This window comes from Scomber japonicus, chromosome 4, assembly GCF_027409825.1.
Source record: "Scomber japonicus isolate fScoJap1 chromosome 4, fScoJap1.pri, whole genome shotgun sequence".
Lineage (NCBI taxonomy): Eukaryota > Metazoa > Chordata > Actinopteri > Scombriformes > Scombridae > Scomber > Scomber japonicus.
This window is the reverse complement of record NC_070581.1, coordinates 239,107-258,894: the sequence shown is the minus strand read 5'-3', so window position 1 is coordinate 258,894 and position 19,788 is coordinate 239,107. Positions and strand designations below refer to the sequence as shown.

Below are 19,788 nucleotides of genomic sequence, written 5' to 3'. Positions count from 1 at the left end.
TATAACGGTGATAAATGCAATATTTTCAATGTTTAGTGAATTTTAGTTTTATTTTGAAGGGTGAATGTTTAATTTCTCTTGGTAGTTATGTTTTGTAATAATAGTTGTTTTGGAATGAATGTGAGTAATTTGTGTTTTTTTTCTGTCTTTTGTTTCAGTTTTATTTTTTTTTCTTTCATTTTTGGAGTTTTTTAGTGGAATTATGTTGTATCTTAAAGGATACTGAAAGCTAAATGAAGTGTTGATATCGTTATGAAGGAGCTTCTTTAGTAATGGGGTTGTATTTCTTTATTCTGTTCGGTTTATGGTAGTTTATTTTGAGAAAGATTCTGTTTCAGATTGTTTTTTTTTTCAATTTTTGGTTCCTAGTTTGTTTTGTATGTAACCTGTATAGGTTCAAATGTATGAAGTGTGGATTTCAAGTAATTGGAGGAGCTTCTGTGTTTTGTATTTTGTTTGTGGTATGATGATTTTTTTGGATTTCTCTGATGAAAGTGAATGTCTGTGTTTCTTGTGTTGATAAGTGTAAATAATGATTTAAAAAAATTGTGTATATTATGATTTTTTGATAATAAAACAAAAAACAAAAAACACGCCCGATCTCGTCTGATCTCGGAAGCTAAGCAGGGTCGGGCCTGGTTAGTACTTGGATGGGAGACTGCCTGGGAATACCAGGTGCTGTGAGCTTTCTTTCCCTCTCAGCTGTCACCAAAGGAGGGCGCTGTTGCTCCATCACCGCACACAGGGCTTTGAGGAACAAAAGCTGCAATCATTCCAGCTGTGTCTGTATGCACGCCCGAGAGGTGGCACTGAGACGCCTCACTTTCCAAGTAGTTTTTAGGGTTCCAGTTCTCACTGTTACAGCCTGTAAAAAGCCTGCAATCATCCCGCATGTACACAAATGGCCTGAGAAACAAGGTTGCAGTCCTTCCAGCTGTGTGTTTCTCTGCATAAAAAAAAAACAATTTTTATCAAAGTACTGTTAAAGGATAGCATGTGTTTGATGGCTGAGACACCATTATCCACCACTCAGCTGGTGTGAGCAACTGTCAGTGGTGTCACAGCATGTTTAAATGGGCTTTCTGCAGCCTGTTTCATCGCTTACGGCCCACCTCCCGCAAGCTTCAGCCTCAGCGTGGTGCCGTCGTTTCAACGGGCTTGGAGAACGGCCGCTGCTTAGCAGCTCGGCCCCCCTAGGTGTGATACGCGCAGCAAAACACGTCTTACTGAGGAAGGCCGCTCGCTTGTCTTTTCACAAACGCAATGAGTATGGCGTCATTTCAGTGCCAAAAACCGCGTGCATAAAAACCATAATCAGCGCGCATAAAGACCACTATCTGCGCGCTCGCCGTCACTCTCTGCGCGCTCGCGGTCTCTCTTTACACGCTCGCGGCCACTCTCTGTGCGCTCGCGGCCACTCTCTGCGCGCTCGCGGCCGTTCTCTGCGCGCTCGCTGTCACTCTCTGTGCCTTCTACTCGCTCGCCTTTGCTGAGTTTTGGCACAAAGGGGGCGGGCATTGAATAGACGGCCCCGTAACCCCCCCTCCTTTCTGATTGGTCACTACTGTCTCCAGGTCAGAGCCAATCCGATGCAGAGTAGGGCGGGTCATCATTGCGGGTCAAGATGTCAGAGAAAGAAGAGGTAAGTTGAGGAACAGAGACTGATATACAATGCTAGCCTATAACAGTAGTGGCTACGTTTAAAGTCACGCTACGAAAAATTGCTGACCCAATACATAACCTCTGGTGGTACCCTCCCCAAGCCCGGCCGATCTACAATCAGCCTCCCGCGTCCCCCGAACCCTTCTTCGCATGTCGGCTGTTCCTGTGGATGCCACACAGGATCTGGTGTCTGCAGCTGACATGCCCCCAGCCTTTGTGCACTGGGATCCTCACAAAGGCTGGGCTCTACAGGACCATCCGGAGGGTCCTGGACATCGACGGCTGGTATCTCATGGCCACTGAGTACCTGGAGTGCCGTCGATGCACGAAGAAGGTCGGCGGATGGTCACAGGGCATCATCAGGTGTCCCCCACCTACAGCTGCCAGTTTCCGGCTGTACTCACCTACAAGTAAGACAGACTTGTTATTGTCATATATACGTATGAGTGTTAGTTGTGATAAATGTGTATATAACTTTGTGTTGTGCTTCTGCAGGCTGTCCTGTGACCTGAGGGTGGTTGGACAGCTGAAGTCCCGCACTCTGGGCAATAGTGCGAATCAGCTGTACAACACCCTGCGGGAGCAACACTCTGACGCCTGGATGCGGAAAGCGATCAACTACCTCGGCGTTTGCGAGCAGTTCCTGGCCTTGTCCGGGGGGCATTTTCCACCACCGCCCCAAATGCCCCCTGTTCCATCACCCATCTGGCTGCTGACGGTCTTCGGCTACGATGTCCTGACGCGGCTGGATGAGTACAAGGCCAGGATCACGTCCACCTTCGGATCCATCTTGAAGATGGATTCGACCAAGATGGCAAGTTGTCTCTCACAATTTCATATTTTACACCACAGCTCTCTGTGTGTGTTTGTGTGTGTGTGTGTGTGTGTGTGCGTGCTCACTGACATTAACTTCTCTCTTTCCCCCTGCCAGGTGACGAAGAAGCTCGCAGGTGCCGCCTCCGACACGGCCGCCTGGGTCTCTAATGTAGGGAATGAGCACGGGCAGGTCCTCATGAGCGTCCTCACGTGCACCGAGGGCGCTGAGGGCCTGTCCAGGATGGCGGCCGGACTAATGAGGCGGTACCGACTCGCCGGGGTTCCCCCTCCAGAGGTCATGTACGTGGACCGGGACTGCTGCAAGAGAGACGGCTTGTCGAAGACAGCTGCCTTGTTTCAGGTGTGAAAGAGAGACTGTAAACTCTAACGCTCCCAATGACAGTTAAAATCTAATATGAATGATTTAACACATTATGTTTCTGGATCACAGGAGTGGGGACAGCTCGTGGTGAGGCTAGACATCTGGCACCTAATGAGAAGGTTCTCATTGGGTGCCACCACCCAAAGCCACGAGCTGTACCCTGCCTTCATGGGGCAGCTGTCTCACTGCATCTTCGAGGTGGACCCTGGAGATGCCAGCCGTCTCAAGGAGGCTAAGTGGCCCCAGCTGGAGGGGAGGCACGGGACGGTCGACCTGACTGACGCCGAGGTGATCCAGAGGATCACCAAGGAGGAGTGGCGGCTCCACTGTCGGCGGAGGACACGTGGGGCCGAGGAGTCTACGCTCCTCATCCGGGACCTGCTGGACACCTTCGGCGGCCCGTCAGGAAACGACACCCTGGGCGTCCCGTTGCTCGACGCTTTCCGCATCCAGGATATTTGGAGTACGCAGAGGCGCCATCTCAGCTGCATCCAGGACCCACCAGGTGTGCAGCTGTACACCGAGACCGGCAGGCTGACCAAGGGCGGAGTCATCCTGCCGGTTTATCGCTGCGCGAGGGGCTCCACGTCCTTGGAGTCCTTCCACCTCCACCTCAACCGGTTCATCCCAGGTATCTGAATGTGTGCCATGTGATCAAATATATTCTGTGTTCTCGTAGAAATGAAAATTCACTTTTTCATGTGAAACCTCCTTCCTCAGGAACGAGAGCGAGTGCAAAGTACTTTCAGGCGTTCCTGGTTGATGGACTGGTGAGGTGGAACGAGGACCGCGCAGCGGCAGCTGCACCACCACCACCGGATGCAGCTGAGGGTCAACAGATGGCACCTCTGCACTCCTACAGTGGCCACCTCAAGCACGTCCTTAATCAGAAGAGCCAAAGGGTGCTTGGCCTTCACATGGTTAAGGACTTCACCAAGCCTGCTGCGTACACAGGTATGTGACCTGACAACTTTAAGTGATGTGTCTTCACTTTAGTCTCACATCATGAATGTGAAACTAAACAAAAAGACAAGTAGCATTTCTCAAATCCTTTGTTTTTTGCTGTGACAGGGGAGCTCATCGGGGTTGAGTACCTGTACCAGCAGACTAACAGGGTACTTGAGGATGTCAGCTTGGACCCTGACACTCCGGACGAGGCTGCTGCCGTCGACGCGCTCGAAAACGTCGACGAGGGTATCGAGGTGGACGAGGACGATCCCACCATCTTCCCGCCCGATACTCCAGCAGCCCGGTCAGGTCATCCAGCTGACGCACCCAAGTCTGAGCCATCCGGTCCGGCCGCCCCCGACCAATCCGCCCCTCCCGAGGCCCCTGGAGTGAAGCCTGCTCCTGCCTCCCGCGACTCCTCCTCAGAGTCTGAGGTAAGTTAACTGATTCAACTTAATTTTACTGATTATATTCTTGAACAATAATAATAATAATAATAATGATAATAATAATAGTAGTAGTGTAGATTTTGGATAAAGCTTACTGGCTATTTGCTCATGTCTTCCTTCTGTCTTGTTTCTCCTCAGGAGGAGATGCAGGGTCCTGATGGCCAGCCAGGCTATCAGCATGTCCTGAAGCTGGCCAAGGCCCTGCTGGAGGCACGGAGCCTTCAGGGGCTTTCAGACAGGAGGGTAGACAGACTCGTCGCTCTCTGACAACGCCTGCCAGAGATCGACAAGAAGAGAGTCGTCTACCCTCCCAGACACCGGGAGGGGCAGCTCGCGGGGCGCTTCAAGGCAGCGAAGGGGAAGGACACCTCTTGCCCTGGAAAGCAGAGTCTCCAACGGTGAGTGTCATCAACAATATTCTGATTTCCTCTAGTAAACATCTGCTGTACATTAATGCACACTAACACTCTCGCTCTCCTCTCAGCTGCCTTCTCGGACCGCACTCGGGCCCTGCAAATTGGCCTAGCACCAGTCGCCTGGTGGAGGCCATTTGCAGCCAGCTCTGCCGTCTCCACCCCGCGGCCACGCGGGTCGGGGGGACCGCCAAAACTCGGTGGTCCCTCATCCTGGCGGACTACGTGGCCGTCAGAGAGGCAGTGCTGGCCAGCCCGAGGTTGATGGCTCAGACTGAGATTCAGCTCTTTGAGCTAAATCAAAGGACGCTCTCACAGTGGTAAGAGTGTGACATGAAGCTGCACTGTGATTTTATCTTTTGATGAAAGCTGAAGAGTCTAAAAACTGTCTGTGTTTGTCTTCCAGGTTCTCTAGACGCCAGAAGGAGAGGGGAGCGGCTGTGCTGCTGCAGGGAACTGGCGTCGTCCCTGCAGTAGCCATTGCCCAACAGCCTCTCCCTGCTGCCAAAGGGCTGTCCTCTGTGCCGGTGGGACGAGGACAGCCCTTCTCCTTCGTTGTGCCCGAGGAGCCAGGGCCCTCCTGGAGGGGCCTGCCACCTCCTCCTCCTCCTCATCCCTATCCTCCTCCAGCTGCTGCTGCTGCTCCCCCTGCTCCCCCTGGACATCCTCCAGCTGCTGCTGCTGCTCCCCCCCCTCATCTTCCTCTTCAACTCCTCACTGCTCCTCCACTGCTCCCAGGTAGCCTCACCCCACCTGCCCCTCAGCCTCCTCCTCTTCCTGCTGTACCCCGATCAACAGCCCACAGGAAGAGGAAGGCGGCTGAGGCGGCTGCCGCTGCTGGGGAGCAGGGCCCGCTGCCTGGGGGCAAAACCCGACGGCCAGTGGCACAGTACGTCTGCCGCCAGTGTGGCCAGCCCAAGAGGCTGGACACTGGCCACACAAGGGTCAATGGTGTGGCGTACTGTGCGGCCGTCGGGGGAAAGACTGTGGAGGAGTGGAAGGAGGAATTGAGGAGGAAAGGACAGGACAGGGGGGGGGGGGCATCTTAGTTTTTTTAATTTGTTTTTATTTACTTTTTTTATAATAAAAAAACCTTTTAATGGTAAATACATGTGTCTGTCTTATTCTTTTTGCTTATTGCTATTAATGCTTCATTGTGTTCACCAGAGAGTCTGCAGCTAACTGTGGGTTATTATACAGTGTTTTTTATTTAAAAAAGGTCACAAATAACAGAGCAGCAGAAACCACATTACATGAATCCACACAATATAACATATATATATATAATTTAATACATTAATTACTCATTATTTTGGGAATCATAAAGACTACAAGTCAGCAGCAAACTGTGGGTTATTATAAAGTGGTTTTATTCAAAAAAGGTCACAAATAACAGCAGCAGAAATTACATTACATGAATCCACATACAAAAATATACACACACAAAACCACATATATATATATATATATAATTTAATACATCCATTACTCATTATTTTGGGAATCATAAAGACTACAATCACTTTTGTCACTCATTAGACACTCAAATATAATAGTTTTATATATTTATTCATTTATATATATATATTTATAAATATTATACAATCACTTTTGTCACCCACTACACCAGGCATGTCAAACTCACTCCACAAAGGGCCATGTGGCTGCAGGTTTTCATTCCAACCAAGCAGGAGCACACATGCACACCAATCAGCTGACTGAAGAGTGAGTTCAGCTGATTGGCCCTTTGTGGAATGAGTTTGACACCTGTGCACTACACACTACTACACACTGTCTAATCCTTGCTCCAACCGGGAATTGAACACGGGTTCCCCGCTTCACATCTCGCAAGAGCAAAACCCCCCTTCTATCCCGCCTCCTCGCACAGAGAAGAACGTTCGGTACGCTGTTCGGAGGGGCCATGCTAATCTTCTCTGTATCGATTCCAATTTTTCATATGTACTGCCTTGGCAAGTACACAGGCAGACAGGTGCTGCTTCCCTTTTACTCCCCCGTGGGAAGAATGACCCCTTGGCCGCGGACGCGGTCCGGAGGGCAGTGGGCAGCACCCTTGCATGAAGCATGAAAAGAGCGATCAATCCCCTCGTGTGACCCATAGCAGGACAACCGAGAGCCTCTCAGACACACCCTGTGGACTCATCTTTATGACAAGCCTCGCTGTGGAATGGCCTTCATGCCAAACCTCTTATGCCCCCACAATCTCCCTCTTTGTGTGCCGCCCCAAGGTGCAAATCTCAAACCGTGTCACGCTGCACTTTCCCCCCCTATTCGACGCAGGTGATTAGAGATACTGATGAAGATCCAGCAGGGGGCATGTCTGCTCTCCTTGAGACAGGCAACCTGCCATCTGCTGTGACTCAATCCCCCTGGCCAAAGTTGTATAAAATAATTCATAGGAAACAAAGATAATTTGCTCATTTTCAGGGGTGCTTGAACAACCTTGAAATGGATCTCAACTCGTCAGTGCTGCTAGACCGGCCTACCTACTCAGTTAAGTCTTTTTTCATATTAAACAGAGAGAGAGAGAGGGGGTGCACCGTTCCTGGAGGTACTGCAATACCGGGTCGATGCGTGGAGTGGACGGAGCAAGCCCCTATTCCATCTCCCTGCTCCAAAAAGCAATTTAATATATGGTCCCCGGGTAGGGGACGTATCAGATATTAAACTGATAAGAACAGATACTACACTTGATCTTAGCCAAAAGGCCGAGAAGCGATGACCCCTGGACGTTGGCCGCCCCGGCCCACCTCCCGCAAGCTTCGGCCTCAGCGTGGTGCCGTCGTTTCAACGGGCTTGGAGAACGGCCGCTGCTTAGCAGCTCGGCCCCCCTAGGTGTGATACACGCAGCAAAACACGTCTTACTGAGGAAGGCCGCTCGCTTGTCTTTTCACAAACGCAATGAGGCTCTGCCAAACGGCAAAGCCTGCCAAAAATACATCTAACTCGTGGGTGTTCCTCTCCACGGAAGTCTTTAGTAAAAGGCGAAAGACTTGTACGTGATGAAGAGAAAGCCGAGTAAGTGCGCCCCGCTCACCAACAGCAGACGAACACAACAGTGGTCCCAGTCACCCCCTTCACGGTGAGCCCCGACATGGTGAACACCCATTCCCCTACACCGCGCAGCAAGAGCAAGGCGCCAACTTTTTCTTGTCATGTTTTTAGATTTTGTGAAATGCGGCAAAGAGCTCCAGGCTTTCCAGCCACAGGACTAACGTCCTACTCGGGTGTTCCAGAGGAGCAAGGGTCAAAATGTGGAAACGCTTCACGATGTTGCGTGTCATCCTTTCGCAGGGGCCATGCTAATCTTCTCTGTATCGATTCCAATTTTTCATATGTACTGCCTTGGCAAGTACACAGGCAGACAGGTGCTGCTTCCCTTTTACTCCCCCGTGGGAAGAATGACCCCTTGGCCGCGGACGCGGTCCGGAGGGCAGTGGGCAGCACCCTTGCATGAAGCATGAAAAGAGCGATCAATCCCCTCGTGTGACCCATAGCAGGACAACCGAGAGCCTCTCAGACACACCCTGTGGACTCATCTTTATGACAAGCCTCGCTGTGGAATGGCCTTCATGCCAAACCTCTTATGCCCCCACAATCTCCCTCTTTGTGTGCCGCCCCAAGGTGCAAATCTCACACCGTGTCACGCTGCACTTTCCCCCCCTATTCGACGCAGGTGATTAGAGATACTGATGAAGATCCAGCAGGGGGCATGTCTGCTCTCCTTGAGACAGGCAACCTGCCATCTGCTGTGACTCAATCCCCCTGGCCAAAGTTGTATAAAATAATTCATAGGAAACAAAGATAATTTGCTCATTTTCAGGGGTGCTTGAACAACCTTGAAATGGGTCTCAACTCGTCAGTGCTGCTAGACCGGCCTACCTACTCAGTTAAGTCTTTTTTCATATTAAACAGAGAGAGAGAGGGGGGGTGCACCGTTCCTGGAGGTACTGCAATACCGGGTCGATGCGTGGAGTGGACGGAGCAAGCCCCTATTCCATCTCCCTGCTCCAAAAAGCAATTTAATATATGGTCCCCGGGTAGGGGACGTATCAGATATTAAACTGATAAGAACAGATACTACACTTGATCTTAGCCAAAAGGCCGAGAAGCGATGACCCCTGGACGTTGGCCGCCCCGGCCCACCTCCCGCAAGCTTCAGCCTCAGCGTGGTGCCGTCGTTTCAGCGGGCTTGGAGAACGGCCGCTGCTTAGCAGCTCGGCCCCCCTAGGTGTGATACACGCAGCAAAACACGTCTTACTGAGGAAGGCCGCTCGCTTGTCTTTTCACAAACACAATGAGGCTCTGCCAAACGGCAAAGCCTGCCAAAAATAGATCTAACTCGTGGGTGTTCCTCTCCACGGAAGTCTTTAGTAAAAGGCGAAAGACTTGTTCGTGATGAAGAGAAAGCCGAGTAAGTGCGCCCCGCTCACCAACAGCAGACGAACACAACAGTGGTCCCAGTCACCCCCTTCACGGTGAGCCCCGACATGGTGAACACCCATTCCCCTACACCGCGCAGCAAGAGCAAGGCGCCAACTTTTTCTTGTCATGTTTTTAGATTTTGTGAAATGCGGCAAAGAGCTCCAGGCTTTCCAGCCACAGGACTAACGTCCTACTCGGGTGTTCCAGAGGAGCAAGGGTCAAAATGTGGAAACGCTTCACGATGTTGCGTGTCATCCTTTCGCAGGGGCCATGCTAATCTTCTCTGTATCGATTCCAATTTTTCATATGTACTGCCTTGGCAAGTACACAGGCAGACAGGTGCTGCTTCCCTTTTACTCCCCCGTGGGAAGAATGACCCCTTGGCCGCGGACGCGGTCCGGAGGGCAGTGGGCAGCACCCTTGCATGAAGCATGAAAAGAGCGATCAATCCCCTCGTGTGACCCATAGCAGGACAACCGAGAGCCTCTCAGACACACCCTGTGGACTCATCTTTATGACAAGCCTCGCTGTGGAATGGCCTTCATGCCAAACCTCTTATGCCCCCACAATCTCCCTCTTTGTGTGCCGCCCCAAGGTGCAAATCTCACACCGTGTCACGCTGCACTTTCCCCCCCTATTCGACGCAGGTGATTAGAGATACTGATGAAGATCCAGCAGGGGGCATGTCTGCTCTCCTTGAGACAGGCAACCTGCCATCTGCTGTGACTCAATCCCCCTGGCCAAAGTTGTATAAAATAATTCATAGGAAACAAAGATAATTTGCTCATTTTCAGGGGTGCTTGAACAACCTTGAAATGGGTCTCAACTCGTCAGTGCTGCTAGACCGGCCTACCTACTCAGTTAAGTCTTTTTTCATATTAAACAGAGAGAGAGAGGGGGGGTGCACCGTTCCTGGAGGTACTGCAATACCGGGTCGATGCGTGGAGTGGACGGAGCAAGCCCCTATTCCATCTCCCTGCTCCAAAAAGCAATTTAATATATGGTCCCCGGGTAGGGGACGTATCAGATATTAAACTGATAAGAACAGATACTACACTTGATCTTAGCCAAAAGGCCGAGAAGCGATGACCCCTGGACGTTGGCCGCCCCGGCCCACCTCCCGCAAGCTTCGGCCTCAGCGTGGTGCCGTCGTTTCAGCGGGCTTGGAGAACGGCCGCTGCTTAGCAGCTCGGCCCCCCTAGGTGTGATACACGCAGCAAAACACGTCTTACTGAGGAAGGCCGCTCGCTTGTCTTTTCACAAACACAATGAGGCTCTGCCAAACGGCAAAGCCTGCCAAAAATAGATCTAACTCGTGGGTGTTCCTCTCCACGGAAGTCTTTAGTAAAAGGCGAAAGACTTGTTCGTGATGAAGAGAAAGCCGAGTAAGTGCGCCCCGCTCACCAACAGCAGACGAACACAACAGTGGTCCCAGTCACCCCCTTCACGGTGAGCCCCGACATGGTGAACACCCATTCCCCTACACCGCGCAGCAAGAGCAAGGCGCCAACTTTTTCTTGTCATGTTTTTAGATTTTGTGAAATGCGGCAAAGAGCTCCAGGCTTTCCAGCCACAGGACTAACGTCCTACTCGGGTGTTCCAGAGGAGCAAGGGTCAAAATGTGGAAACGCTTCACGATGTTGCGTGTCATCCTTTCGCAGGGGCCATGCTAATCTTCTCTGTATCGATTCCAATTTTTCATATGTACTGCCTTGGCAAGTACACAGGCAGACAGGTGCTGCTTCCCTTTTACTCCCCCGTGGGAAGAATGACCCCTTGGCCGCGGACGCGGTCCGGAGGGCAGTGGGCAGCACCCTTGCATGAAGCATGAAAAGAGCGATCAATCCCCTCGTGTGACCCATAGCAGGACAACCGAGAGCCTCTCAGACACACCCTGTGGACTCATCTTTATGACAAGCCTTGCTGTGGAATGGCCTTCATGCCAAACCTCTTATGCCCCCACAATCTCCCTCTTTGTGTGCCGCCCCAAGGTGCAAATCTCACACCGTGTCACGCTGCACTTTCCCCCCCTATTCGACGCAGGTGATTAGAGATACTGATGAAGATCCAGCAGGGGGCATGTCTGCTCTCCTTGAGACAGGCAACCTGCCATCTGCTGTGACTCAATCCCCCTGGCCAAAGTTGTATAAAATAATTCATAGGAAACAAAGATAATTTGCTCATTTTCAGGGGTGCTTGAACAACCTTGAAATGGGTCTCAATTCGTCAGTGCTGCTAGACCGGCCTACCTACTCAGTTAAGTCTTTTTTCATATTAAACAGAGAGAGAGGGGGGGGGTGCACCGTTCCTGGAGGTACTGCAATACCGGGTCGATGCGTGGAGTGGACGGAGCAAGCCCCTATTCCATCTCCCTGCTCCAAAAAGCAATTTAATATATGGTCCCCGGGTAGGGGACGTATCAGATATTAAACTGATAAGAACAGATACTACACTTGATCTTAGCCAAAAGGCCGAGAAGCGATGACCCCTGGACGTTGGCCGCCCCGGCCCACCTCCCGCAAGCTTCAGCCTCAGCGTGGTGCCGTCGTTTCAGCGGGCTTGGAGAACGGCCGCTGCTTAGCAGCTCGGCCCCCCTAGGTGTGATACACGCAGCAAAACACGTCTTACTGAGGAAGGCCGCTCGCTTGTCTTTTCACAAACACAATGAGGCTCTGCCAAACGGCAAAGCCTGCCAAAAATAGATCTAACTCGTGGGTGTTCCTCTCCACGGAAGTCTTTAGTAAAAGGCGAAAGACTTGTTCGTGATGAAGAGAAAGCCGAGTAAGTGCGCCCCGCTCACCAACAGCAGACGAACACAACAGTGGTCCCAGTCACCCCCTTCACGGTGAGCCCCGACATGGTGAACACCCATTCCCCTACACCGCGCAGCAAGAGCAAGGCGCCAACTTTTTCTTGTCATGTTTTTAGATTTTGTGAAATGCGGCAAAGAGCTCCAGGCTTTCCAGCCACAGGACTAACGTCCTACTCGGGTGTTCCAGAGGAGCAAGGGTCAAAATGTGGAAACGCTTCACGATGTTGCGTGTCATCCTTTCGCAGGGGCCATGCTAATCTTCTCTGTATCGATTCCAATTTTTCATATGTACTGCCTTGGCAAGTACACAGGCAGACAGGTGCTGCTTCCCTTTTACTCCCCCGTGGGAAGAATGACCCCTTGGCCGCGGACGCGGTCCGGAGGGCAGTGGGCAGCACCCTTGCATGAAGCATGAAAAGAGCGATCAATCCCCTCGTGTGACCCATAGCAGGACAACCGAGAGCCTCTCAGACACACCCTGTGGACTCATCTTTATGACAAGCCTCGCTGTGGAATGGCCTTCATGCCAAACCTCTTATGCCCCCACAATCTCCCTCTTTGTGTGCCGCCCCAAGGTGCAAATCTCACACCGTGTCACGCTGCACTTTCCCCCCCTATTCGACGCAGGTGATTAGAGATACTGATGAAGATCCAGCAGGGGGCATGTCTGCTCTCCTTGAGACAGGCAACCTGCCATCTGCTGTGACTCAATCCCCCTGGCCAAAGTTGTATAAAATAATTCATAGGAAACAAAGATAATTTGCTCATTTTCAGGGGTGCTTGAACAACCTTGAAATGGGTCTCAACTCGTCAGTGCTGCTAGACCGGCCTACCTACTCAGTTAAGTCTTTTTTCATATTAAACAGAGAGAGAGGGGGGGGGTGCACCGTTCCTGGAGGTACTGCAATACCGGGTCGATGCGTGGAGTGGACGGAGCAAGCCCCTATTCCATCTCCCTGCTCCAAAAAGCAATTTAATATATGGTCCCCGGGTAGGGGACGTATCAGATATTAAACTGATAAGAACAGATACTACACTTGATCTTAGCCAAAAGGCCGAGAAGCGATGACCCCTGGACGTTGGCCGCCCCGGCCCACCTCCCGCAAGCTTCAGCCTCAGCGTGGTGCCGTCGTTTCAGCGGGCTTGGAGAACGGCCGCTGCTTAGCAGCTCGGCCCCCCTAGGTGTGATACACGCAGCAAAACACGTCTTACTGAGGAAGGCCGCTCGCTTGTCTTTTCACAAACACAATGAGGCTCTGCCAAACGGCAAAGCCTGCCAAAAATAGATCTAACTCGTGGGTGTTCCTCTCCACGGAAGTCTTTAGTAAAAGGCGAAAGACTTGTTCGTGATGAAGAGAAAGCCGAGTAAGTGCGCCCCGCTCACCAACAGCAGACGAACACAACAGTGGTCCCAGTCACCCCCTTCACGGTGAGCCCCGACATGGTGAACACCCATTCCCCTACACCGCGCAGCAAGAGCAAGGCGCCAACTTTTTCTTGTCATGTTTTTAGATTTTGTGAAATGCGGCAAAGAGCTCCAGGCTTTCCAGCCACAGGACTAACGTCCTACTCGGGTGTTCCAGAGGAGCAAGGGTCAAAATGTGGAAACGCTTCACGATGTTGCGTGTCATCCTTTCGCAGGGGCCATGCTAATCTTCTCTGTATCGATTCCAATTTTTCATATGTACTGCCTTGGCAAGTACACAGGCAGACAGGTGCTGCTTCCCTTTTACTCCCCCGTGGGAAGAATGACCCCTTGGCCGCGGACGCGGTCCGGAGGGCAGTGGGCAGCACCCTTGCATGAAGCATGAAAAGAGCGATCAATCCCCTCGTGTGACCCATAGCAGGACAACCGAGAGCCTCTCAGACACACCCTGTGGACTCATCTTTATGACAAGCCTCGCTGTGGAATGGCCTTCATGCCAAACCTCTTATGCCCCCACAATCTCCCTCTTTGTGTGCCGCCCCAAGGTGCAAATCTCACACCGTGTCACGCTGCACTTTCCCCCCCTATTCGACGCAGGTGATTAGAGATACTGATGAAGATCCAGCAGGGGGCATGTCTGCTCTCCTTGAGACAGGCAACCTGCCATCTGCTGTGACTCAATCCCCCTGGCCAAAGTTGTATAAAATAATTCATAGGAAACAAAGATAATTTGCTCATTTTCAGGGGTGCTTGAACAACCTTGAAATGGGTCTCAACTCGTCAGTGCTGCTAGACCGGCCTACCTACTCAGTTAAGTCTTTTTTCATATTAAACAGAGAGAGAGGGGGGGGGTGCACCGTTCCTGGAGGTACTGCAATACCGGGTCGATGCGTGGAGTGGACGGAGCAAGCCCCTATTCCATCTCCCTGCTCCAAAAAGCAATTTAATATATGGTCCCCGGGTAGGGGACGTATCAGATATTAAACTGATAAGAACAGATACTACACTTGATCTTAGCCAAAAGGCCGAGAAGCGATGACCCCTGGACGTTGGCCGCCCCGGCCCACCTCCCGCAAGCTTCAGCCTCAGCGTGGTGCCGTCGTTTCAGCGGGCTTGGAGAACGGCCGCTGCTTAGCAGCTCGGCCCCCCTAGGTGTGATACACGCAGCAAAACACGTCTTACTGAGGAAGGCCGCTCGCTTGTCTTTTCACAAACACAATGAGGCTCTGCCAAACGGCAAAGCCTGCCAAAAATAGATCTAACTCGTGGGTGTTCCTCTCCACGGAAGTCTTTAGTAAAAGGCGAAAGACTTGTTCGTGATGAAGAGAAAGCCGAGTAAGTGCGCCCCGCTCACCAACAGCAGACGAACACAACAGTGGTCCCAGTCACCCCCTTCACGGTGAGCCCCGACATGGTGAACACCCATTCCCCTACACCGCGCAGCAAGAGCAAGGCGCCAACTTTTTCTTGTCATGTTTTTAGATTTTGTGAAATGCGGCAAAGAGCTCCAGGCTTTCCAGCCACAGGACTAACGTCCTACTCGGGTGTTCCAGAGGAGCAAGGGTCAAAATGTGGAAACGCTTCACGATGTTGCGTGTCATCCTTTCGCAGGGGCCATGCTAATCTTCTCTGTATCGATTCCAATTTTTCATATGTACTGCCTTGGCAAGTACACAGGCAGACAGGTGCTGCTTCCCTTTTACTCCCCCGTGGGAAGAATGACCCCTTGGCCGCGGACGCGGTCCGGAGGGCAGTGGGCAGCACCCTTGCATGAAGCATGAAAAGAGCGATCAATCCCCTCGTGTGACCCATAGCAGGACAACCGAGAGCCTCTCAGACACACCCTGTGGACTCATCTTTATGACAAGCCTCGCTGTGGAATGGCCTTCATGCCAAACCTCTTATGCCCCCACAATCTCCCTCTTTGTGTGCCGCCCCAAGGTGCAAATCTCACACCGTGTCACGCTGCACTTTCCCCCCCTATTCGACGCAGGTGATTAGAGATACTGATGAAGATCCAGCAGGGGGCATGTCTGCTCTCCTTGAGACAGGCAACCTGCCATCTGCTGTGACTCAATCCCCCTGGCCAAAGTTGTATAAAATAATTCATAGGAAACAAAGATAATTTGCTCATTTTCAGGGGTGCTTGAACAACCTTGAAATGGGTCTCAACTCGTCAGTGCTGCTAGACCGGCCTACCTACTCAGTTAAGTCTTTTTTCATATTAAACAGAGAGAGAGGGGGGGGGTGCACCGTTCCTGGAGGTACTGCAATACCGGGTCGATGCATGGAGTGGACGGAGCAAGCCCCTATTCCATCTCCCTGCTCCAAAAAGCAATTTAATATATGGTCCCCGGGTAGGGGACGTATCAGATATTAAACTGATAAGAACAGATACTACACTTGATCTTAGCCAAAAGGCCGAGAAGCGATGACCCCTGGACGTTGGCCGCCCCGGCCCACCTCCCGCAAGCTTCAGCCTCAGCGTGGTGCCGTCGTTTCAGCGGGCTTGGAGAACGGCCGCTGCTTAGCAGCTCGGCCCCCCTAGGTGTGATACACGCAGCAAAACACGTCTTACTGAGGAAGGCCGCTCGCTTGTCTTTTCACAAACACAATGAGGCTCTGCCAAACGGCAAAGCCTGCCAAAAATAGATCTAACTCGTGGGTGTTCCTCTCCACGGAAGTCTTTAGTAAAAGGCGAAAGACTTGTTCGTGATGAAGAGAAAGCCGAGTAAGTGCGCCCCGCTCACCAACAGCAGACGAACACAACAGTGGTCCCAGTCACCCCCTTCACGGTGAGCCCCGACATGGTGAACACCCATTCCCCTACACCGCGCAGCAAGAGCAAGGCGCCAACTTTTTCTTGTCATGTTTTTAGATTTTGTGAAATGCGGCAAAGAGCTCCAGGCTTTCCAGCCACAGGACTAACGTCCTACTCGGGTGTTCCAGAGGAGCAAGGGTCAAAATGTGGAAACGCTTCACGATGTTGCGTGTCATCCTTTCGCAGGGGCCATGCTAATCTTCTCTGTATCGATTCCAATTTTTCATATGTACTGCCTTGGCAAGTACACAGGCAGACAGGTGCTGCTTCCCTTTTACTCCCCCGTGGGAAGAATGACCCCTTGGCCGCGGACGCGGTCCGGAGGGCAGTGGGCAGCACCCTTGCATGAAGCATGAAAAGAGCGATCAATCCCCTCGTGTGACCCATAGCAGGACAACCGAGAGCCTCTCAGACACACCCTGTGGACTCATCTTTATGACAAGCCTCGCTGTGGAATGGCCTTCATGCCAAACCTCTTATGCCCCCACAATCTCCCTCTTTGTGTGCCGCCCCAAGGTGCAAATCTCACACCGTGTCACGCTGCACTTTCCCCCCCTATTCGACGCAGGTGATTAGAGATACTGATGAAGATCCAGCAGGGGGCATGTCTGCTCTCCTTGAGACAGGCAACCTGCCATCTGCTGTGACTCAATCCCCCTGGCCAAAGTTGTATAAAATAATTCATAGGAAACAAAGATAATTTGCTCATTTTCAGGGGTGCTTGAACAACCTTGAAATGGGTCTCAATTCGTCAGTGCTGCTAGACCGGCCTACCTACTCAGTTAAGTCTTTTTTCATATTAAACAGAGAGAGAGGGGGGGGGTGCACCGTTCCTGGAGGTACTGCAATACCGGGTCGATGCGTGGAGTGGACGGAGCAAGCCCCTATTCCATCTCCCTGCTCCAAAAAGCAATTTAATATATGGTCCCCGGGTAGGGGACGTATCAGATATTAAACTGATAAGAACAGATACTACACTTGATCTTAGCCAAAAGGCCGAGAAGCGATGACCCCTGGACGTTGGCCGCCCCGGCCCACCTCCCGCAAGCTTCAGCCTCAGCGTGGTGCCGTCGTTTCAGCGGGCTTGGAGAACGGCCGCTGCTTAGCAGCTCGGCCCCCCTAGGTGTGATACACGCAGCAAAACACGTCTTACTGAGGAAGGCCGCACGCTTGTCTTTTCACAAACACAATGAGGCTCTGCCAAACGGCAAAGCCTGCCAAAAATAGATCTAACTCGTGGGTGTTCCTCTCCACGGAAGTCTTTAGTAAAAGGCGAAAGACTTGTTCGTGATGAAGAGAAAGCCGAGTAAGTGCGCCCCGCTCACCAACAGCAGACGAACACAACAGTGGTCCCAGTCACCCCCTTCACGGTGAGCCCCGACATGGTGAACACCCATTCCCCTACACCGCGCAGCAAGAGCAAGGCGCCAACTTTTTCTTGTCATGTTTTTAGATTTTGTGAAATGCGGCAAAGAGCTCCAGGCTTTCCAGCCACAGGACTAACGTCCTACTCGGGTGTTCCAGAGGAGCAAGGGTCAAAATGTGGAAACGCTTCACGATGTTGCGTGTCATCCTTTCGCAGCCGTGAAACCCTTGTTCTCTGTCCCAATTGTCCCAATTCCCAGGTTTTTTTTTTCTTTTTCATTGAGCAAATCGGCCCAGCCAATCAGGTTGAATTATTTGTCTCAATTTGTCTCAATTTGGAGAATCCAACTTTCTCAACCAATAGGAGAGCTGGATTTGTCCCAATTCTCCGCCATCTTTTCTCCCCGCCCCGCTGCCTTCATTCAGCCTTCAGACTGGAAACGGAGAGCATCTGGTAAGTGTAAAACTCACTTAATACTTATCTAAAGTGCTGTATGTATTAGCCGAATATTATGCCGTGTTAAATAAAAATATATGCTTGAATTTTGCTTCCCGTCGTCACGTTATACCACCTTTACTCTTAAATGGCTGTATTGCTAGCTGAGGTGACGGCGCGGTCTTGCTAGGTCCCGCTATTACTTGTAAAGTGCACATAATGTCTTTATTTATATCGGACTTTATATAAGAATTATTTTATGAATTTATTTTTACATGTGTGCTTGTAACGGGACGCTTTGACGCGTTGTAACGGGACGCTTTGACACACGTGTTGACACACAGACGACATGACAGGCGCCATATACCATGTAAAAAATCAATGAATATTTATTAAGTGCATTATATTTTCACACGTGTCACATATAAATCCTCTTTGACGCGTTGTAACGGGACGCTTTGACCCGTTGTAACGGGACGCTTTGATGCGTTGACACAGGTGTTGACACACAGACGACATGACAGGTGCCATATAGCATGTAAAAAATCAATGAATATTTATTAAGTGCATTATATTTTCACACGTGTCACATATAAATCCTCTAGAGACATTATTAAACCTATGTTATAAGTTGCTGCATTACTTTCACACATACACAGTGATATTTAAAAGAGAGAAATTATGAGCACAGCTGAACACTAATGTAAACACATGTTATATGTTGCTGCATTACTTTCACACACACACACACAGTGATATTTAAAGGAGTGTAATTATGAGCACAGCTGAACACTAATGTAAACCTATGTTATAAGTTGCTGCATTACTTTCACACACAGTGACATTTAAAAGAGAGAAATTATGAGCACAGCTGAACACTAATGTAACTGTGTTGTCTTCTTGTTTTATACAGATCATTTTTGAAAGTATGACTGTAAGTAGTACATGTGTCTTCACCCCATTTGCATTTCATATCTGTACTTGCACTTTTCATAACGCTGATGTTCATTTTCTCTCCTTAGACTGAACATCCAACTTTTAGGAGAGCCCCCAACGGGACTCTCCTCCTAAAGGCTTCGGCTGAGGCACAGGCCCTGGCCCACCAGCAGGCAGTTGGGGGGTACAGGGCCAAGAAGCCAGAGGAGGTGGATGCAGAGGCCTGGGCCCACGTCGCTTCCGAGGGCGGCGACACCTCCAACGCCGCCCTCGTCCTGAGCCGGTGGAAGGTCCAGTTTGGCAAGTACCAGGGCAAGATCTTCCACTGGCTCCTGGAGAACGACGTGGGCTACACCATCAACCTGGTCGCCTCCCACCAGAAGGAGAGAGAGAGGACGGGGTCTCAGTCCCCCCTAATGGCCAACAAGGTAGAGTCAGAGCCTTCAGTCTGATATTTACACAACACAGTTATAGGTAAGAGTGATGACAGCTTTACTTCTGTGTCAATTTACAGGATGCCCTTGTCCGCTACTCCTCGGCGTACCCTGACTTTGTGGAGGCAGTCAGGTTCCACCGTGCGTTCGAGGAGGCGCGGGCAAAGTCCCTCCAGCCCGGTCAGGAGGGACAGGCGCTTGTTGGCTTTGGGGACTTTAAATCAGAGACCCTGCAGAGCCTGTACGAGTCGGAGGACAAGAAGAAAATCAGGTCAAATGTAATAAAATGTGAATAGTTATGTAGCTGCTGTGGTGATTACATTCATCTAACAAGCTCTCTGATTTGCACAGGTTTGTCAACTACCTCCGGAGGAAGGTCCCAGGTCCCGGGACACAGATGGAGAACGCCGTCCGGTACATCAAGAAGAGAGACAGGCAGAGAGCT

The 19,788-nt window shown here is 51.1% G+C and overlaps 23 non-coding genes and 1 pseudogene across 23 annotated transcripts; all 24 read right to left on the bottom strand.

Moving 5' to 3' along the window:
- Positions 1 to 6,584: 6,584 nt before the first annotated feature.
- LOC128358148 (uncharacterized) lies at positions 6,585 to 6,648 on the bottom strand (annotated as a pseudogene).
- Positions 6,649 to 7,217: 569 nt separating this feature from the next.
- LOC128358175 (U2 spliceosomal RNA) lies at positions 7,218 to 7,408 on the bottom strand. Its single transcript, XR_008321381.1, has one exon. It is a non-coding gene; the product is annotated as a U2 spliceosomal RNA (small nuclear RNA).
- Positions 7,409 to 7,595: 187 nt separating this feature from the next.
- LOC128358102 (U5 spliceosomal RNA) lies at positions 7,596 to 7,710 on the bottom strand. Its single transcript, XR_008321315.1, has one exon. It is a non-coding gene; the product is annotated as a U5 spliceosomal RNA (small nuclear RNA).
- A 227-nt stretch (positions 7,711 to 7,937) lies between these two features.
- LOC128358147 (U6 spliceosomal RNA) lies at positions 7,938 to 8,044 on the bottom strand. Its single transcript, XR_008321357.1, has one exon. It is a non-coding gene; the product is annotated as a U6 spliceosomal RNA (small nuclear RNA).
- Positions 8,045 to 8,613: 569 nt separating this feature from the next.
- LOC128358049 (U2 spliceosomal RNA) lies at positions 8,614 to 8,804 on the bottom strand. Its single transcript, XR_008321266.1, has one exon. It is a non-coding gene; the product is annotated as a U2 spliceosomal RNA (small nuclear RNA).
- A 187-nt stretch (positions 8,805 to 8,991) lies between these two features.
- LOC128358099 (U5 spliceosomal RNA) lies at positions 8,992 to 9,106 on the bottom strand. The gene has a single exon (XR_008321312.1). It is a non-coding gene; the product is annotated as a U5 spliceosomal RNA (small nuclear RNA).
- A 227-nt stretch (positions 9,107 to 9,333) lies between these two features.
- Positions 9,334 to 9,440, bottom strand: LOC128358146 (U6 spliceosomal RNA). The gene has a single exon (XR_008321356.1). It is a non-coding gene; the product is annotated as a U6 spliceosomal RNA (small nuclear RNA).
- Positions 9,441 to 10,009: 569 nt separating this feature from the next.
- LOC128358048 (U2 spliceosomal RNA) lies at positions 10,010 to 10,200 on the bottom strand. The gene has a single exon (XR_008321265.1). It is a non-coding gene; the product is annotated as a U2 spliceosomal RNA (small nuclear RNA).
- Positions 10,201 to 10,387: 187 nt separating this feature from the next.
- Positions 10,388 to 10,502, bottom strand: LOC128358098 (U5 spliceosomal RNA). Its single transcript, XR_008321311.1, has one exon. It is a non-coding gene; the product is annotated as a U5 spliceosomal RNA (small nuclear RNA).
- Positions 10,503 to 10,729: 227 nt separating this feature from the next.
- Positions 10,730 to 10,836, bottom strand: LOC128358145 (U6 spliceosomal RNA). The gene has a single exon (XR_008321355.1). It is a non-coding gene; the product is annotated as a U6 spliceosomal RNA (small nuclear RNA).
- Positions 10,837 to 11,405: 569 nt separating this feature from the next.
- On the bottom strand, positions 11,406 to 11,596 carry LOC128358047 (U2 spliceosomal RNA). Its single transcript, XR_008321264.1, has one exon. It is a non-coding gene; the product is annotated as a U2 spliceosomal RNA (small nuclear RNA).
- Positions 11,597 to 11,783: 187 nt separating this feature from the next.
- LOC128358097 (U5 spliceosomal RNA) lies at positions 11,784 to 11,898 on the bottom strand. The gene has a single exon (XR_008321310.1). It is a non-coding gene; the product is annotated as a U5 spliceosomal RNA (small nuclear RNA).
- Positions 11,899 to 12,125: 227 nt separating this feature from the next.
- On the bottom strand, positions 12,126 to 12,232 carry LOC128358144 (U6 spliceosomal RNA). Its single transcript, XR_008321354.1, has one exon. It is a non-coding gene; the product is annotated as a U6 spliceosomal RNA (small nuclear RNA).
- A 569-nt stretch (positions 12,233 to 12,801) lies between these two features.
- On the bottom strand, positions 12,802 to 12,992 carry LOC128358046 (U2 spliceosomal RNA). Its single transcript, XR_008321263.1, has one exon. It is a non-coding gene; the product is annotated as a U2 spliceosomal RNA (small nuclear RNA).
- Positions 12,993 to 13,179: 187 nt separating this feature from the next.
- Positions 13,180 to 13,294, bottom strand: LOC128358096 (U5 spliceosomal RNA). The gene has a single exon (XR_008321309.1). It is a non-coding gene; the product is annotated as a U5 spliceosomal RNA (small nuclear RNA).
- A 227-nt stretch (positions 13,295 to 13,521) lies between these two features.
- LOC128358141 (U6 spliceosomal RNA) lies at positions 13,522 to 13,628 on the bottom strand. The gene has a single exon (XR_008321352.1). It is a non-coding gene; the product is annotated as a U6 spliceosomal RNA (small nuclear RNA).
- Positions 13,629 to 14,197: 569 nt separating this feature from the next.
- Positions 14,198 to 14,388, bottom strand: LOC128358045 (U2 spliceosomal RNA). The gene has a single exon (XR_008321262.1). It is a non-coding gene; the product is annotated as a U2 spliceosomal RNA (small nuclear RNA).
- Positions 14,389 to 14,575: 187 nt separating this feature from the next.
- On the bottom strand, positions 14,576 to 14,690 carry LOC128358094 (U5 spliceosomal RNA). The gene has a single exon (XR_008321308.1). It is a non-coding gene; the product is annotated as a U5 spliceosomal RNA (small nuclear RNA).
- Positions 14,691 to 14,917: 227 nt separating this feature from the next.
- On the bottom strand, positions 14,918 to 15,024 carry LOC128358140 (U6 spliceosomal RNA). Its single transcript, XR_008321351.1, has one exon. It is a non-coding gene; the product is annotated as a U6 spliceosomal RNA (small nuclear RNA).
- Positions 15,025 to 15,593: 569 nt separating this feature from the next.
- Positions 15,594 to 15,784, bottom strand: LOC128358051 (U2 spliceosomal RNA). Its single transcript, XR_008321268.1, has one exon. It is a non-coding gene; the product is annotated as a U2 spliceosomal RNA (small nuclear RNA).
- Positions 15,785 to 15,971: 187 nt separating this feature from the next.
- On the bottom strand, positions 15,972 to 16,086 carry LOC128358093 (U5 spliceosomal RNA). Its single transcript, XR_008321307.1, has one exon. It is a non-coding gene; the product is annotated as a U5 spliceosomal RNA (small nuclear RNA).
- Positions 16,087 to 16,313: 227 nt separating this feature from the next.
- LOC128358139 (U6 spliceosomal RNA) lies at positions 16,314 to 16,420 on the bottom strand. The gene has a single exon (XR_008321350.1). It is a non-coding gene; the product is annotated as a U6 spliceosomal RNA (small nuclear RNA).
- Positions 16,421 to 16,989: 569 nt separating this feature from the next.
- Positions 16,990 to 17,180, bottom strand: LOC128358044 (U2 spliceosomal RNA). Its single transcript, XR_008321261.1, has one exon. It is a non-coding gene; the product is annotated as a U2 spliceosomal RNA (small nuclear RNA).
- A 187-nt stretch (positions 17,181 to 17,367) lies between these two features.
- LOC128358092 (U5 spliceosomal RNA) lies at positions 17,368 to 17,482 on the bottom strand. The gene has a single exon (XR_008321306.1). It is a non-coding gene; the product is annotated as a U5 spliceosomal RNA (small nuclear RNA).
- Between the last annotated feature and the right edge of the window lie 2,306 nt (positions 17,483 to 19,788).